At 43.5% G+C, this 16,911-nt stretch overlaps 1 protein-coding gene across 1 annotated transcript in view; it reads left to right on the plus strand.

Moving 5' to 3' along the window:
• Window positions 1-16,911, plus strand: part of SFPQ (splicing factor proline and glutamine rich) — a 64,606-nt gene that overhangs the window by 36,846 nt on the left and 10,849 nt on the right. The window contains exon 12 of the transcript XR_012422768.1: window positions 13,376-13,538. The gene's annotated coding sequence lies outside the window, so the exon portion shown is untranslated. The remainder of the gene's footprint in view (window positions 1-13,375; window positions 13,539-16,911) is intronic.

Here is a 16,911-nt window from a genome sequence, read left to right on the forward strand (position 1 = left end):
ATCACACCACTGCACTCCAGCCTGGGTGACAGAGCAAGACTCTGTCTCAAAAAAAAAAAAAAAAAAAAGAAGAAAAGAAAAGAAAAGAAAAAAAAAGAAAAATGAGAGACAGAGAAACGTTTTCAAAGGAAAAAATGAAGAGGATTACATCATTGTTTTGAAATGATATCCTTGGCTATAAAAATCCTTAACAAGGGTGTTGCCTGGCTGAGGTTGGACAGGCAGTTGCTTGGTAGATGTCTTTGCAGATGAATTTTATTATTTTTTTGAGACGGAGTCTCGGTCTGTTGCCCAGGTTGGAGTGCAGTGGCGTGATCTCGGCTCACAGCAAGCTCCGCCTCCCGGGTTCACGCCATTCTCCTGCCTCAGCCTCCCAGGTAACTGGGATTACAGGAGCCCACCAGCATGCCTGGCTAATTTTTGTTTCTTTAGTAGGGACAGAGTTTCACCATGTTGCCCAGGATGGTCTCGCACTCCTGGCCTCAAGTGACCCACTTGCCTCAGCCTCCCAAAGAAATATCTAGTTTTTGTATATGTGTAATGCAATGTATTGTAATAATTTTTCTCTTTTTTTTTTTTTTTTGGGACCAAGTCTTACCCTCTCACCCAGGCTGGAGTGCAGTGGTGTGATCTGAGCTCACTGTAACCTCCTCCTCCTGGGTTCAAGTGATTCTCGTGCCTTGGCCTCCCAAGTAGTTGGGATTACAGGCACCTGCCACCACACCAGGCTAATTTTTGGTATTTTTAGTAGAGATGGGCTTTCACCATGTTGTTCAGGCTGGTCTCAAACTCCTGACCTCAAGTGATCCACCCGTCTCAGTCTCCCAAAGTGCAGGGATTACAAGCATGAGCCACCACGCCTGGTGCTCTTTTTTAAATTTTAAATTTGGCGATGTCCGAAATTTAAACATTGGTTATAATATTCAACATAATATTAAATTTCAATCCCGAAAAGCTCTATGAAAGAAAGAATCAATACTTAATAGTCACATTTCTATCTAATGCTGTTTTTCCTTCTAGTGAGAATAAAGCTTTTTTAAAGCTCTGACCATAGCTGTTGAAGTTTCTGGTTCTGATTGTTGATCTCTGCTCACCTCCTGGGGGCAAGTGATTCTCCTACATCAGCCTCCCAAGTAGCTGAGACTACAGAGGTGTGCACCACCACCTCTGGCTAATTTCTGTATTTTTAGTAGAGATGGGGTTTCGCCATGTTGCCCAGGCTGGTCTTGAACTCCTGAGCTCAAGTAACCTGCCCTCCTGTGTCTCCCAAAGTGTGGGATTACAGGCATGAGCCACCGTACCTGGCCTTGATTGTAAAATTACCTTTCATTAGGCACTCTGCTTATTACAGGACTGGACTTTTCAGCTCTTCCATACTGTGGATTACTGAGCAAATTTCATCTAGCAGGTCACCACCTTCTACCAAGAAAATTTGCCCAAGCTGCTCAGAGTGAAACAGAATTCCAAAGTCTGTGACTATTTCTTCATTTCTGTGTATGTAGTTCTTAGAGCATTAAGTGTAATTTTCTACATTTCCATGTTCCTGAATTAATGTCACTTTAGAATAATATGTTACTTCCGCTTTCAAACTTCTTAGATTTCCTCATAAAGACCTTTTAATTGAGGAGTTTATAGATTCTAAAATTCTAGAAGCTTCAATTTTCTTCAAGGCTAAATAATGTGAGTAGCTACTTGAAAGAACATCTGAAGGCCGGGCGCGATGGCTCATGCCTGTAATCCCAACACTTTGGGAGGCCGAGGTGGGCAGATCACGAGATCAGGAGTTCGAGACCAGCCTGGCCAATATGGTGAAACGCCGTCTCTACTAAAAATACAAAAATAAATTAGCTGGGCGTGGTGGCACATGCCTGTAATCCCAGCTACTTGGGAGGCTGAGGCCGGATAATAGCTTGAACCTGGGAGACGGAGATTGCAGTGAGCTGAGATGGTGCCACTGTACTGCAGCCTGGGTAATGGAGGGAGAGTCCATCTCAAAAAAAGAAAAAATATGTAGTATAGAAGATTCTATTATGCCTCGTTCCTGTAGACAACTACTATTTAAACATCATTCATTATTTTACAAAGACCAGACCAGGTCGTTTTCAAAGCCTCAAGAAAAAGCAAGTTATCTTTTTTGTTTGTTTTTGTTTTTTTGAGACGGAGTTTTGCTCTTGTCTCCCAGGCTAGAGTGCAGTGGCGCAATCTCAGCTCACTGTAGACTCCGCCTCCCAGGTTAAAACGATTCTCGTCCTTCAGTCTCCCAAGTAGCTGGGACTACAAGCGTGCACCACCACATCTGGCAAATTTGTTTGTATTTTTAGTAGAGAGGGGATTTCACCCTGTTGGCAGGCTGGTCTCGAACTCCTGACCTCAGGTGATCCACCTGCCTCAGCCTCCCAAAGTGCTGGGATTACAGACATGAGCCACGGCACCCAGCCCATGCCTGGCTAATTTTTTTTTTTTTTTTTTTTTTTTGAGACAGAGTCTCGCTCTGTCACCCAGTCTGGAGTGCAGTGGTGCGATCTTGACAATCTCACTGCAAGCTCCGCCTCCCGGGTTCACGCCATTCTCCCGCCTCAGCCTCCCGAGTAGCTGGGACTACTACTATGTGGGAAGTTATTTCTATTTTATTTTATTATTATATTCTATTTATTTTAGAGATGGGGTCTCACTCTGTCGCCCAGGCTGGAGTGCAGTGGCAGGACCACCGCTCATTGCAGCCTTAACCTCCCAGGCCCAGGTGATCCTCCCATCTCAGCCTCCCGGGTAGCTGGAAACACAGGTTTGTGCCACCATGCCCAGCTAATTTTTAATTTTGTTTTGTAGAGACAGGGTCTTGCCATGTTGGCCGGGCTGGTCTTTAACTCCTGGGCTCAAGCAGTCCTCCCACCTTAGCTTCCAAAAGTGCCAGGATGAAAAGCCTGAGTCACTGCACCCAGTTGCTATTTCATTTGAAAAAAAAAGAGCTTTACGTGTCCCAGGTGTGTGTATTGATTTTTCCAACACTCCTGGACATGATTACCGTAGATAGTTTTATTGCTGTCTCCTGTGTAAGGACACTTTGATGTGGTAATGTCTTCACTAGAGTCACACACTGAATTTGTGAAGAGGATCCATGAGCTCTCCTCATGCTGAAATGTTTGAAGATCTGGTGTAGTTTGGGTCTTTAGTATCCTATGGTAGACATTAGAAATTCCCAGAATAGCGTATGTAGTCAGGGGTTAATAAATAGGAATAGTTTTTAAATGTTCTTGGTCAGAACAAGAAAATAACAGTTTATTTCACCCCTCAATAAACCTATCCAATATTTTTTTTTCTCTGCTTGCTTGGTTGTATAAGGTTTCTTATATTTAATATTGGCATTAAATATGGAGTATTTGGGAGGGGGGAGGGATTGCATTGGGAGTTATACCTGATGTAAATGACGAGTTGATGGGTGCTGACGAGTTGATGGGTGCAGCACACCAACATGGCACAAGTATACATATGTAACAAACCTGCATGTTATGCACATGTACCCTAGAACTTAAAGTATAATTTTAAAAAAAAGTAAAAAAAGTAAAATAAAATAAAATAAAAATAAAAAATAAAATAAAAAAATATGGAGTATTTTAGTACAACTAGATATAAAAGTGGTTTCCCCCTATTTTTTTTTTTTAAAGAAAATTAAATATGGCTTTGTTCTTAAATATGCTGGAAACATATTACTTAAAACAACATTTTATTTTGTTTCGGTCTCAATAAATTGAACGAATAGGAGACTTTTTTTTTTTTTTTTTTTTTGAGACGGAGTCTCGCTGTGTCGCCCACGCTGGAGTGCAGTGGCGCGATCTCTGCTCACTGCAAGCTCCGCCTCCCGGGTTTACGCCATTCTCCCGCCTCAGCCTCCAAGTTGCTGGGACTACAGGCGCCCACCACCTCGCCCGGCTAGTTTTTTGTATTTTTAGTAGAGACGGGGTTTCACCATGTTAGCCAGGATGGTCTCGATCTTCTGACCTCGTGATCCACCCGCCTCGGCCTCCCAAAGTGCTGGGATTACAGGCTTGAGCCACCGCGCCCGGCCGGAGACATTTTTAAAAAGATTTTTGGGCCAGGCTCGGTGGCTCACGCCTGTAATCCCAGCACTTTGGGAGGCCAAGGCAGGCGGATCATGAGGTGTCAGGAGATCGAGACCATCCTGGCTAACGCGGTGAAACCCCGTCTCTACTAAAAATACAAAGTAGCCGGGCGTGATGGCGGCGCCTGTAGTCCCAGCTACTCGGGAGGCTGAGGCAGGAGAATGGCGTGAACCCGGGAGCCGGAGCTTGCAGTGAGCAGAGATCGCGCCCCTGCACTCCAGCGTGGGCGACAGAGCGAGACTCCATCTCAAAACAAAACAAAAAAGATTTTTGATGTGCTTCTCTCTCTTTTTTTTTTTTTTTTTTTTGAGACGGAGTCTTGCTCTGTCGCCCAGGCTGGAGTGCAGTGGTTACATCTCAGCTCACTGCAACCTCCACCTCCCAGGTTCAAACAATTCTCCCTGCCTCAGCCTCCCAAGTAGCTGGAATTAAAGGCGTCTGCCACCATGCCTGGGTAATTTTTGTATTTTTTAGTATAGAGGGGTTTTGCCATATTGGACAGGCTGGTCTTGAACTCCTGACCTCAGGTGATCTTCCCACCTCGGCCTCCCAAAGTGCTGGAATTACAGGCATGAGCCACCGTGCGTGGCTGGTGTATTTCTTTTATAGTATTTAAGAATTATGATTAGTCTTAAAAGTACTTAGCTTGATTTCCTTATCCAGGAACCTACTTTTCTCTCAGACTAGCCACTTTGGTCAGTCTCCTTTTTCTGTCCAGTAAAATTTTTGTACCCTATGATTTGCTTTTGTCTTCAAAACCCACGATTAATTTGGTAAGAATATCCTGAGTGATGAGGAAACTTTGCCCTTTGAGGGTAGGTAAAGTTATCTGGAATCTTCTCTGATGAATAAAATACATAATTGAGTTGATTGTTACCATGTGGCAAATACTGTGCTAAGCACTTGATATGCATTATCTAAATTATTGTTGCGGTCGGGCGCAGTGGCTCATGTCTGCAATCCCAGCACTTTGGGAGGCTGAGGCAGGTGGATCACCTGAGGTCAGGAGTTCGAGACCAGCCTGGCCAACATGGCGAAACCCCCTCTCTACTGAAAATACAAAAATTAGCTAGTGTAATGGTGGGCGCCTGTAGTCCCAGCTACTCGGGGGGCTGAGGCACGAGAATCGCTTGAACCCAGGAGACAGAGGTTGCAGCGAACCGAGATTGCACCACTACACTCCAACCTGGAGAAAGAGTGAGACTCCATCTCAAAAAAAAAAAAAAAAAAAAAAAGTTGCTTAGGCTCAAAGTACAAAATGATGGAACTGAGATTTGCATTAGGGTTGAATGACTCCAGAACCTGTGCTTTTAATCACTTTTATAGTCTTGCCTCATCCACTTAAGAGGCTCACTTGAGTGCAGCTTTGATCTCTGTATGGAAATTCTCACGTACTTATCATCATCCCACATCAAACAAGGGCTATGGGGGCATCTCTTTTCCTGCTTCGGGGGTACTGCTTGCCATTTGGAGGCACAACCTGTAAGTGTGGGGGAATTAATATCCCAGGGGAATTCTCAGTTAGAATTGGTGGATAAATGCCCCAACCTCCCTGCTCTTCAGTAGGACGGTCCAAAGTACTGTCTACATGGTTCCTTAGAGAGTCCCAGTAAGATTGAGCCCCAGTTGTTCTTTGCATGGTGACCACTTTAGTAACACCCTTTATTGGATTTTTTTCCCCTTTCTTATTTCTTTTCCTTTTTTTTTTTTTTTTTGAGACAGAGTCGCTCTGTCGCCCAGGCTGGAGTGCAGTGGCGGGATCTCAGCTCACTGCAAGCTCCGCCTCCCGGGTTTACGCCATTCTCCTGCCTCAGCCTCCCGAGTAGCTGGGACTACAGCCCCGCCACCTCGCCCGGCTAGTTTTTTTTTTTTTGTATTTTTTAGTAGAGACGGGTTTCACCGTGTTAGCCAGGATGGTCTCGATCTCCTGACCTCGTGATCCGCCCGTCTCGGCCTCCCAAAGTGCTGGGATTACAGACTTGAGCCACCGCGCCCGGCCATCCCTTTCTTATTTCTTTTTTGAGACGGAGTCTCGCTCTGTCACCCAGGCTGGAGTGCAGTGCCCGGATCTCAGCTCACTGCAAGCTCCGCCTCCCGGGTTTACGCCATTCTCCTGCCTCAGCCTCCCGAGTAGCTGGGACTACAGCCCCGCCACCTCGCCCGGCTAGTTTTTTTTTTTTGTATTTTTTAGTAGAGACGGGTTTCACCGTGTTAGCCAGGATGGTCTCGATCTCCTGACCTCGTGATCCGCCCGTCTCGGCCTCCCAAAGTGCTGGGATTACAGACTTGAGCCACCGCGCCCGGCCATCCCTTTCTTATTTCTTTTTTGAGACGGAGTCTCGCTCTGTCACCCAGGCTGGAGTGCAGTGCCCGGATCTCAGCTCACTGCAAGCTCCGCCTCCCGGGTTCACGCCATTCTCCTGCCTCAGCCTCCCGAGTAGCTGGGACTACAGGCGCCTGCCACCTCGCCCGGCTAAGTTTTTGTATTTTTAGTAGAGACGGGGTTTCACTGTGTTAGCCAGGATGGTCTCGATCTCCTGACCTTGTGATCCGCCCGTCTCGGCCTCCCAAAGTGCTGGGATTACAGGCTTGAGCCACCTCGCCCGGCCCCCTTTCTTATTTCAATCATATTCTCCACTCCTTCACTTCCACTTCCTGGGGTCACCTCCCAAATAAACAACCCCAACCATGTCTTTGTCTCAGGCTCTGCCTTTAGGGAAAAAATACCTAAGAAATCTATGAATTCTGCCTCTAAGAAATGAGACTTAAAAAGTAATTGAACATGAATATAAAAACAAGAAGATGGAACAAGATGTTCTATATATAGATGTTCTTATATTACTTGTCAGTTGTTCCTGAAATGTATATCTGAGCCTCTATAGAATTCCTAGTGTCTGTGAGTCACTAATTCTACCCACATTTATTGAGGGATACGTGATACACAATAAAATGCATATATTTAAACGGTATAATTTGATACTTTTACATTTTTTTTATTTTTTTAGAGACAGGGTCTTTCACTTTATCACCCAGGTTGGAGTGCAGTGGTGCAAAGATAGCTCACTGCTGCCTTGACTTCCTAGGCCTGAGAGATCCTCCTGGCTCAGCCTCTCGAGTAGCTGGGAGTATAGGCATGTGCCACTATGCAGGGCTGATTTTTCTTTTTTTTTTTTTTTTTTGAGACAAAGTCTGGCTTTGCTGCCCAAGCTGTAGTATAGTGGTGTGATCTTGGTTCACTGCAGCCTCCGCCTCCCGGGTTCAGGCAATTCTCCTGCCTCAGTCTCCTGAGTAGCTGGGACTACAGGCACACACCACCATGCCTGGCGAATTTATTTATTTATTTATTTATTTAATTGGTTTTTGAGATGGAGTCTTGCTCTGTTGCCTGGGCTGGAGGGCAGTGGACCGATCTTAGCTCACTGCAACCTCTGTCTCCTGGTTCATGCAATTTTCCTGCCTCAGCCTCCCAAGTAGCTGGGACTACAGGCACCCGTCACCACGCCTGGCTAATTTTTGTATTTTAAGTAGAGACAGGGTTTCACCATGTTGACCAGGTTGGTCTCGAGCTCCTGACCTCGAGTGATCTTCCCGACTTGGCCTCCCAAAGTGCTGGGATTATAGGCATGAGCCACCGCACCCGGCTGTGTTTATACTTTTTAGACAAAGGATGATGAACTTGAGAAGCAATGACAGAATAAAGAAAATCTGGCGAGGGGTAGTAAATTTCTAGGGGAGTCACTAGGCAATGTAGGGGAGGGTGTAAAACTAACAGAAGACAAGAGTTACTTGGTTGAGTATGTTTATTTGGGTCTATGGCAGCCTCACCGTGTGTCTCTGATAATGAGGGCCATTTTCTCACCCTGGTATGGGGAGGGTACTCCTCCTGGAGGAATCCTTATGGCTTGCTGCGTGCAGGAAGGGACAGGTCAGCTAGTTCTTCCCGAAACTACAATTTCGCTAACATTTTGTTTTGTTTTTGTTTTGAGACAGTCTCCCTTTGTTGCCCAGGCTGGAGTGTAGTGGTTTAATCTTGGCTCACTGCAACCTCCACCTCCCGAGGTTCAAGCAATTCTTGTGCCTCAGCCACCCAAACAGTTGGGATTATAGGTATGCACCACTATGCCAAGCTAATTTTTGTACTTTTTGTAGAGTCAAGGTTTCACCATGTTGGCCAGGCTGGTCTCGAACCCCTGGCCTTAAAGTGTTGGGATTGCAGACGTGAGCCACCACCTCTGTCCTCACCAATGTTTTTAGCTAGAAATAATCAATATACCAATCCAGCATATTTTGGGATGGCATGTCCTTCACTCCTTCAACATCAAGGTCTTTAAATTTGTACCAGACGTCCAGGTATCTGCAGAGGGCCTCCCTCAAACATTCAGCAGAGTGCTGATCAGTGCATGTGTGAGAGAAACTTCTGAAACTGAGATAAAACCATTAGAATGGATTGGAGAACAGTGCCTGGCACTCATACAGGACTGAGAATAGTGCCTGTTCTCAGCAGCTAGACTAGGAAAATTCGTAATTCACCAGGCACTGGGAAGATACTCAGGTAGGGCTTGCTTTGTCTAATTAGCCCCAGCTTGAGCACTACTTCAGACCTGCTGGACAAATGACAAAAGTAGTAACAAAATGATCAAACTCTTTCCATGTAAGTTAACTGAATCCCCGAACAAAGAACAAGAAGTTGTATAAGAATAGAAAATAGGCCGGGCGCAGTGGCTCAGCCTGTAATCCCAGCACTTTGGGAGGCTGAGGCAGGTGGATCACGAGGTCAGGAGTTTGACACCAGCCTGGCCAACATGGTGAAATCTGGTCTCTACTAAAAATACAAAAATTAGCCAGGCATGGTGGTGCACACCTGTAATCCCAGGTACTCGGGAAGCTGAGGCAGGAGAATCTCTTGAGCCTTGGAGACAGAGGTTGCCGTGACAGAGCAGGACTCCATCTCAAAAAATATATATATATTGTATGACTCCACTTATATGAGATCTCTAGGATAGACGATAGAGACGGAAAGACGAGAGATTATCAGACGTTAGGGTAGGGATGAATGGGAAGTTTCTGTTTGGGGGTAATAAAAAATATGTAAATAGATTGAAGTGATGGTTGGATAACATTGTGAATGTAGTTAATGCCACTGAACTGTATACTTCAAATGGTTAAAGTGGCAAGTTAAAAAAAAAAACACTCAATAAAAGAAGAGCTCCCCCAACACTTTAAGGAGCTTAGAGGGCAGATATACATGCAAATAATTACAATACAGCGTGCTAAGGTTATAATTGTGATGTATACAGAGTGTGATGAGTTTTGGGAGAGAACTCATATGTTTGTGGGTGTCGGGAATTTGGAATACTCATGGTGAGTGCCGGAACCTCTCTCAGCTCAGTGTTAACAGGGTGTGGAAGGAAAATATCTTGGGCCCCCAAAATTACTGAGCTAAAGGGAAAAGTCAAGCTGGGAGCTGCTGAGGGCAAACCTGCCTCCCATTCTATTCAAAATCACCCCTCTGCTCACTGAGATAAATGCATATCTAACTGCCTCTTTTGGAGAGGCTAATCAGAAACTCAAAGGAATGCAACCCTTTGTCCCTTATCTACCTATGACCTGGAAGGCCCCTCCCTACATCGAGTTGTCCTGCTTTTGCTTTCAGTTGTCCCACTTTTGCTTCGAGTTGTCCCGCCTTTCTGGACCAAACCAATGTTCATTTTACATATGTTGATGGCTGTCTCATGTCTCCCTAAAATCTATAAAACCAAGCTGTGCTCTGACCACGTTGGGCACATGTCATCAGGACCTCCTGAGTCTGTGTCATGGGTGTGCATCCTCAACTTTGGCAAAATCAACTTTCAAAATGAACTGAGATCTGTCTCAGATTTTCGGGGTTCGTTTTGGTAACCATGAAGGGATTCTGAGTGGAGGTGCCCCTGACCTTGACAAACCTCCTGTTGGTGCCTGGTACCAGCTTGATCTATCTTTATGGCTCAAACCAATAGGACAACTTGCTGAGGCCTGGATCACCCACTCCAGAGAATCCCTGATTTCCCAAGATTTGGTTGAGATCTAAAGGATTATTTTGCTGTACAACTTCCTTTTTTTTCTTTTAGTTTTACTTGCTTCCAACAAGGCAGGCAAGTTTTCCAGCTTCCATGATGATGGAATGCAGGTTAACTCCTCTACGGAGTTTGAGCTTGCTTCCAATAGGGAAGGTGAGTTTTTTTTTTTTTTCTTCTTGCTTCTAGGATGGTAGGGAGCAGTCTTCAGCCTGAGATCCATCCCTAAATAAGTAGATGAATTGGAGTTTTGTCTTGTCTAAAGGTAACAACCAGCTGCTCTTAATTTCTCCTTACCATTAGAGCACTCAGTTGTGCGGTCGTTTGTTTTGCTTAACTGTTTTTTGTTGTTGTTGTTTGTGTCCATTTTTGTTGCTGTTTTGGTCCTTTTCCCATTGGGTTTGACCAACTTTATCTGTCTTGATCAAATCCGAAGGAAAGTTCCAAATTATGGGGAACAAGGCCCTGAAATGGTTAAATTCCCCCTCCACCCCCACAACACAAAAGTGGTATGGTGGGGGAGAAAAAACAGCCAACAAAAGGAAAAAAAAAAAGGAAAGATTTTTTTATTTTGACTACTAAGGGGTTTATTTACATAACAAGGACACCTTTTTGCTAGCCAGGCCAAACTGAAAGAGCAATGACTATACTTCCGAAATAGCAGCAATTTGTCCTAGCTGAAATATGGTAATGAGGTTAAAAAATTTTTTTTAAAGGAACTCAATAGTTAAAAGTCAGCTAATTAAAAGCTAGCATCCAAGATGTCTGTGTGATGGCTGGGTGCAGTGGTTCACGCCTGTAATCCCAGCACTTTGGGAGGCTAAGGCAGGCAGACCACCTGGGTCAGGAGTTTGAGACCAACCTGGCCAATATGATGAAACCCCATCTCTACCAAAAACACAAAAATTAGCTGGGTGTGCTGGCGGACACCTGTAATCCCAGCTACTCAGGAGGCTGAGGCAGGAGAATTGTTTGAACCTGGGAGGCGGAGGTTTCAGTAAGCTGAGATTGCGCCACTGCACTCCAGCCTGTCAACAGAGGGAGACTCCATCTTTAAAAAAAAAAAAAAAAAAAAAGTTAAGTGTACTTTAAAAGCATCGCGTGGTCTAATCTCATAACAAGTCTCCCTTTTTAGAGACCCAGGATTCACTGCTAGCACTGCCCAGAGCTCAGAGATCCAGTTAAAAGATATCCCTATCTAAATAAAATTGACCTCCTTATACAATCCTATGATAGATTTCTAGAATTTTATGTTTGATTTGATATCCATCTTTAATTTCCCTCTAGCACCACCAGACTTTTTCTTTCTGTACCTTATGATGTACATTTTGCTATTTGATTTTCACCTGAGTTGTTTCCTTGAATATGCAAATTTAAGGCTATTTAGCTGACAGCTGCTTAGGGTTGTGAAACAGGTTATTAAGAATCTGAAAGTTTAAGATGGCAAAAAGAAAGGTTTTTATAAATCAAGATGTACTTCTATTGGCATACCTAATACAGCTGTGTATTCATGTATTGTGTACACAATGTTTCACTCCTGAAAATATATAAAATAGTTCTATTAATTGGCTTAAAGAAAAACAAAAGTGTATAAATCAAATACTTTATCTGAACATGGAAAGACTAGTCAAATGGTTTTTCAAGTTTACGTGACGTAAGTAAAATCTTTAATAAATAAGGTAGCTTTAAAATTATTGGTAAAGTAATATCAGAAATGTCTTAAGATTGCCAGCATACTTTTTTTTTTTTTTTTTTTTTTTTTTGAGACAGAGTCTCGCTCTGTTGGCCAGGCTGGAGTGCAGTGGCATAATCTCAGCTCACTGAAACCTCCATCTCCCGGGCTCAAGCAATTCTCCTGGCTCAGCCTCCTGAGTAGTTGGGATTACAGGCGTGCGCCACCACACCTGACTAATTTTTGTGTTTTTAGTAGAGACAGGGTTTCACCATGTTGGCCAGGCGTGGTCTCAAACTCCTAACCTCAGGTAATCTACCTGCCTCGGCCTCCCAAAGTGCTGGGGTAACAGGCGTAAGCCACTGCGCCCAGCCCAGCATATATTTTTGTTCACATTTATTAATCAAGCAATTTTATACTCATCCCTGCCAAATACTATAAGATGTCAAAATTTGGCATAGGGTTACAAAAGTATAAACATAGCCCATAACAGAATGATCTTTGCTTGTGTATTTTTAAATAAATAACACATTGATATTGGTTTAATGAAAATAGCTACATCTTGAATTTACTAAGATTACCATAACTTCTAATGCTTGGCTTTAGGCAGTCTAGGCTTTAGGCAGTCTAGTCCATAGGTAGTAAGGAGGTTTGCTCTGGGAAAGGACTGTTCGTCTTTTCTTCAAAGCTAAACTATAAACTAAATTCCTCCCAAAGTTAGTTTGCCTGACACCCAGGAATGAACACGGACAGGTTGGAGGTTAGAGGCAAGATGGAGTCAGTTAGGGCAGATCTTTTTCACTGTCTCAGTTATAATTTTGCAATGGCAGTTTCATAACTTTAAATGATGACAATTGCAATTTTCACAAATAATATAGGTAAATGATTAAAATAAAATAAGGTAAATGTAATGGGATAAATACTTGTAGACAAACTTGTCATAATTTAGAATCTAAAGTTATATTAAATAATACATATTTTGGCCAGGCATGGTGATTCACACCTGTAATCCCAGCACTTTGGGAGTCCAAGGTGGGAGGATCAACAGAGGTCAGGAGTTCAAGACCAGCCTAGCCAACATGATGAAACCCCATCTCTAAAAAAAATTAGCTGGGCGTGGTGGTGGGTACTTGTAATCCCAGCAACTTGGGAGACTGAGGCAGGAGAATCGCTTGAAACCGGAAGGCGGAGGTTGCAGTGAGCTGAGCTTGTACCACTGTACTCTAGCCTGGGCAATAAGAGCAAAACTCCGTTTCAAAAAAAGAAACCAAAAAACAAAAACAAAACAAAAAAAACCAACCAAACAAAAAACGTTGCTGATTCTTTTTTTTTCAGAGTCAGTAAAATTTTTCTTTTAAGCTATTTACAGCTTTTAACAACTGAGTAAAGTATACTCCTATGAACAAAATTTGGAGCATATTTGTTTCTCTCTACCTGATTTCTACAGAATTTGGAAAGTGTGAGTATTCTTAAATTATGACAATACAATTATTTGCATAAGTGCAATAAGAATCTGTTTTCATTTGTAACAGGACACAATTGGAGAAACTGGATATTTTACCAAGGCTTTGACTGGAATGGTGTGCTTTCCTTTAAGGAACTGAACATGACTTATGGAGCCAATAAAAGCCCCTTGGAAAAAACTGGCCTCATACTTTTGTCTACACAGTCCCTGTACAGGGTTCCTGACCTGTGGTAAGTAAAGAATGTCACTTTCTGACAGGCCCAGGAGCCCCAGGTTTATCTTGGAACCTCAGAGGAGATGAATTCACCCAACTCATAGGTATTTGATGATACAAATCCATGGCTGGGCTCACCTTTAAAAAAGTCTTATCTGAGATTCCTTCTATTGAACAAAGTTCCATCAAAGCCACTTTAAAAGCCTATGGAAAAAAATAATTATTATTCTTGCTGCAGTGTATACAAATAATCAGGCCAAGTATAACAAAGCACATCAGTCCTGAAACTGGAGAGAGAATAATTGTGTTTCAGAAACTTTACTACACCTGTTGTTAGATTCTAGTCTTGCCTAATGTTTACCAATTTTTATTTTTTTCTACAGTTTGGACTGAATTCTAATTTTCTTGACTATGAGCCTGCAAAATAATATTTTCAATTTTTTTCTCCTTCTTCTTCTCCATTTTCCCTAATTTGGAGTCACTGAAAATTAAGCTGTGCTTTCTTTTCTTTTATTTTCTTTTTTTGAGACAGAGTTTCGCTGTTGTTGCCCAGGCTGCAGTGCAATGGCACGATCTCGGCTCACCGCAACCTCTGCCTCCCAGGTTCAAGTGATTCTCCTGCCTTAGCCTCCCGAGTAACTGGAATTACAGGCATGCACCACCATGCCCAGCTAATTTTGTATTTTTGGTAGAGATGCAGTTTCTCCATGTTGGTCAGGCTGGTCTTGAACTCCCAACCTTAGGTGATCCGCCCGCCTCAGCCTCCCAAAGTGCTGGGATTACAGACGTTAGCCACTGCGCCTGGCCTAAGCTGTGCTTTCTTAAAGCCCTGAGAACTGAAGCTAGACAACTTAAATTTCAGAAGAAAATAACAGCAACCTATTTACATAGATAACCCACTTTCATACCTGCCTACTGATGTACTGACTTCAGAGTATTGTGGCCTATATTGATTTTCCAGGATAGTTCTTTGTTTGTTGTTTTTCTCCCTTCCTCCTCTATTTTCTCTTTACAGGACATGAGACTTCGCAACCTTTTAAAAATAAGCTTTCTGGCCAAGTGCAGTGGCTCATGCCTGTAATCCCAGCACTTTGGGAGGTCTAGCAGGGTGGATCGCTTGAGGTCAGGATTTCAAGACCAACCTGGGCAACATGGCAAAATCCTGTCTCTACTAAAAATACAGAAATTAGCCAGGTATTGTGACATGAGCCTACAGTCCCAGCTACTTGGGAGGCTGAGGCATGAGAATTGCTTGAGCCCGGGAAGTAGAAGTTGCAATAAGCCAAGATTACACCACTGTACTCCAGCCTGGGTGACAAAGCAAGACTCTGTCTCCAAAAACAGTCTGGGGGGAAATGGAATTGTCATTTTATCTCTGAAAGGATATTATATTAAACAAAGAAAAGGGGATACAGAGCTGCTTTACAGCCTCCTTGGAGGACTGAACAATAAGGAATATCATAGGCAACAGGAAGAGCTGAGATTTAAACAAAGAAAGAACTTTCCCAGGCCCTGGAACTAGTGGACAGGGAGATTTGAAGCATCTACTTCCCCAGGGCATTTCACTTCTTCTTTTACATACTGTGAATGGAAGCAACATTTTTTTTTTTTTAAAGCAGCCAGATGGATCACCTGAGGTCAGGAGTTCAAAACCAGCCTGGCCAACATGGTAAAACCCCCATCGCTATTAAAAATACAAAAATTAGCCAGGTGTGGTGGCAGGTGCCTGTAATCCCAGCTACTTGGGAGGCTGAGGCAGGATAATCGCTTGAACCTGGGAGGCGGAGGTTGCAGTGAGCTGATATTGTGCTACTGCACTCCAGCCTGGGCGACAAGAGCAAAACTCTGTCTCAAAAAAAAAAAAAAAAGAAAAAAAGAAAAAAGAAATAGGAAAGCAGCCAGAGAAAAAAGACACAGCATGTAGAGAATAAAGATAAGAATGACAGCCAAGTTCTTGAAGAAAACAATGCAAGCAGAGGTAGTTAACTCCTTTAAAGTACTGAAAGAAATAAAAAAAAAAATCCAAAAACTATTAACCTCTAATTCTATATCCAGCAAAAATATCTTTCAAAACAAAATGCAGGCCAGTTGCAGTGGCTCATGCCTGTAATCCTAGCACTTTGGGAGGCCGAGGTGGGCAGATAACCTGAGGTCAGGAGTTCAAGACCAGCCTGGCCAATATGGCAAATCTCTGTCTCTGCTAAAAATACAAAAAGTAGCTGAGCATGGTAGCTCGTGATTGTAATCCTAGTTACCCAGGAGGCTGAGGCAGGAGAATCGCTTGAACCTGGGAAGCAGAGGTTGCAGTGAGCTGAGATCACACCACTGCACTGCAGCCTGGTGACAGAGTGAGACTCCATCTCAAAAAACAAACAAAAAGACATACCTGTTCTAAACACTACACACTTAATAATAAAGATTCAAAATAGGCCGGGCACGGTGGCTCAAGCCTGTAATCCCAGCACTTTGGGAGGCCGAGACGGGCGGATCACGAGGTCAGGAGATCGAGACCAGCCTGGCTAACACGGTGAAACCCCGTCTCTACTAAAAATACAAAAAACTAGCCGGGCGAGGTGGCGGGCGCCTGTAGTCCCAGCTATTTGGGAGGCTGAGGCAGGAGAATGGCGTAAACCTGGGAGGCAGAGCTTGTAGTGAGCTGAGATCTGGCCACTGCACTCCAGCCTGGGTGACAGAGCGAGACTCTGTCTCAAAAAAAAAAAAAAAAAAAAAAGATTCAAAATACACAAATCCAAAACTGCTAGAACTGCAGGAAAAATAGAGAAGTTCATAATTAAGGTTGGAGATTTGGTATCCCTTCATAATCAATATTATGTAATTATTGAGAAAATCAGCAAGGAATAAGAAAATTGAGCAACACTATCAGCCAACCTTATCTGATATTTATTTATTTATAACTTTTTTTTTGGCTGGGTGCGGTGGCTCACGCCTGTAATCCCAGCACTTTGGGAAACCGAGCTGGGTGGATCACCTGAGGTCAGGAGTTCAAGACCAGCCTGGCCAACATGGTGAAATCCCATCTCTACTAAAAATACAAAAATTAGCTGGGCCTAATTTTTTTTTCTAGAGACTGAGTCTTCCACTGTCACTCAGGCTGGAGCGCAGTGATACGATTATAGTTCACTGTAACCTCAAACTCCTGGGCTCAAATGATCCTCCCAGCTCAGACTGCCAAGTAGCTAGGACTATAAGTGCATGCCACCATGTCCAGTTAAGCTTGTTTTTGTTTGTTTGTTTGCTTTTGGTGGAGAGGGTCTCACTATATTGCTCAGGTTGGACTCGAACTCCTAGCCTCAAGTGATTTTTCCAGCCTTAGCCTCCAAAATCATGCGGATTATAGGCATGAGCCACCATGCTGGCCTAATTGATAT

The sequence above is a fragment of the Macaca fascicularis genome, chromosome 1 (genome assembly GCF_037993035.2).
Source record: "Macaca fascicularis isolate 582-1 chromosome 1, T2T-MFA8v1.1".
In the NCBI taxonomy this organism is placed as follows: Eukaryota; Metazoa; Chordata; class Mammalia; order Primates; family Cercopithecidae; genus Macaca; species Macaca fascicularis.